At 30.5% G+C, this 2,500-nt stretch overlaps 1 protein-coding gene across 2 annotated transcripts in view; it reads right to left on the minus strand.

The window, feature by feature from the left end:
• Positions 1 to 357, minus strand: part of LOC125044295 (proteoglycan 4-like) — a 69,277-nt gene extending 68,920 nt beyond the window's left edge. Inside the window, exon 1 of one of the 2 annotated variants that reach the window (XM_047640892.1) lies at positions 342 to 357. The gene's annotated coding sequence lies outside the window, so the exon portion shown is untranslated. Of the gene's footprint in view, positions 1 to 151; positions 234 to 341 lie in introns of those variants that run through there. The other variant, XM_047640891.1, reaches the window with a different exon arrangement.
• Between the last annotated feature and the right edge of the window lie 2,143 nt (positions 358 to 2,500).

Here is a 2,500-nt window from a genome sequence, read left to right on the forward strand (position 1 = left end):
ATATATATATATATATATATATATATATGTATGTATATATATATATGTATATATATAGATAGATAGATATAGATATATGTTATATACATGTGTATATGTATATATACATACTGCACATTTTGCAACACTGAAGTTCGTATCATTGACAAACCTTCCTACTTGAGTTTTCAGACAAGCAATGAGATGAATCCACGTAACGATATTCACTTATATCAGCACATCAGATGTATGAACTAAATCACAGTTAAAACTAATAATCTTCCTCTTACTTGACTTTAAGAAATAATAATTGAAAGAAAGAAAAAAAAAAGCAAGGCAAAAATCGCTTGACTTATAGACACCTCCACACTTACTCGATGACAGGGAAACACTCGCTCTTCACCGCTCCGGACTGTCAAAGTTACTAGTCCTTCGCCCAAACTGTCGTACCGCACTCGTGCCGGTGGAGGGAGGGGGAGGGGGGCGGGGGAGGGCGAGGAGGAGGAGGAGGAGGGCAAAGAGGACGGCGAGGAGGAAGAGGGCGAGGAGGAGTACGAGGAGGAGGAGGAGGAGGAGGAGGACGAGGAGAAGAAGGAGAAGGAGAAGGAGGGGAAGGAGGAGGAGGAGAAGGAGGAGGAGGAGGAGGAGGAGGAGGGAGAGGAGAAGGAAAAGGAGGAGGAGGAGGAGAAGGAGAAGGAGGAGGAAGAGGAGGAGGAGGAGGAGGAGGAGGAGGAGAGGAGAGGAGGAGGGGTGGTGGGGGTGGAGTGAACTAGTAGAGGAAAAGAGGGACGAGGGAGGATAGAACAGTGGGAAAGGAGGGGAGGGGGAGGGGGAAGGGGAGGGGGAGGTCAGAACACGAGTTCTCCGTCCTGCCGAGATGTTTGTTATCAAAATGACATCTTAGACGATTGTTTACTTAGCGAAGAAAATGACGAAAGTTGCCTTAGAGGCTAGAATAGTGAGTTTTGAAATAGTTCTTTTGAGATCCTGACACCCAGATAGCCAGGTACGAAAAGGTTACTTGAAACAAAGGAAGAAAGAAAATGAATGAAAGAAAGTAACTTATCATAAAAGTGTCTGCACTCACTAGGTACTTTTTCCTTATAAAAAGTAAACACATTTCTTATTTCTTGCAACATATATATGCGGTTCAGCCTTGATAGGAAAAAAAAAAACATACTGCTCCAATCTAACTGAAATAAAGCGGAAGAAAAATAATTTATTATCTTTATACAAAACAGAAAAGAAAAGAAAAGAAACGTAAAGAAAGACAGCAAGAAAGAAAAAAAAGGAAAGAAAAAAGAAAGAAAAAAAGAAGAAAAATATATATATGTATATCAACAAGCATGCACGTACACACGCAAAACATTACGATTATGAATGATTGGAAAGAAAAACATTGCAAGGGACACGTCTTGAAATGCTTGTGTGAACCGATTATTGGCGAGACACTATAGATTGACGATAGATAAATAGATAGATTGACGAGCTAGTTACGTATATTAGGGGAAGGGAAATGTACTAAAGAAGATGAAAAAGATGAGGAAGAAAATAATGAGCGTGATGATAATGGCTTTGATAATAATGATAACAGGAATAATTGAAACATACAGTAATGATCCTGGTAATGATGATAATCATAATTATTAAAGTAATATTAATAATAATAATAATAGCGATAATAATGATAATGGTAATAATAACAATGGTAATAATAATAATGATGATGATAATAATAATAATAATAATAATAATAATAACAATATCAATAATAATGACGATAATGATAGTAATAACAATGATAATAATAATCATTATTAAAATAATAATGATGATAATAATACTACCAATAATAACAAAGATAATAATAATGATTACCTTCACGATAATAATAAGATAATTATCCTTATCCTTATTATTATCATTATTATCATTATCATTATTATTATTATTATTATTATCATTATTATCAATACCATTATTACTATTATTATCATATTATTATTATTATCTTTATTATTATTATAATCATTATCACTATCATTATCATTATCATTATCTTTATTATCATTGTTGATGTTATTGATGTCATTATCGTTATAATTATCATTATAACTATTTTTACTTTTATTATCATTATTTTGAATGATAATGATAATAATAAGATATTATTAACAATGATGATAATGATAATAATAATAATAATAATAATAATAATAATAATAATTATAATGATAGTAATAATAATGATGCTAATAATAATAGTAACAATAATAATGATAATAATGATGATTATAATATGATAATAATAATGATAATAATAATAATAATAATAATAATAATAATAATAATAATAATCATCCTCATCCTCATCACCATAACAATGATGAAAGTAAGAATAATAATAATGATAATAATAATAATAATGATAATAATAATAATAATGATAATAATAATAATAATAAAAATAATAATAATAAAAACGTAATAATAATGATAATAGTAATAAAAACAATAATGA

This window comes from Penaeus chinensis, chromosome 35, assembly GCF_019202785.1.
Source record: "Penaeus chinensis breed Huanghai No. 1 chromosome 35, ASM1920278v2, whole genome shotgun sequence".
In the NCBI taxonomy this organism is placed as follows: Eukaryota; Metazoa; Arthropoda; class Malacostraca; order Decapoda; family Penaeidae; genus Penaeus; species Penaeus chinensis.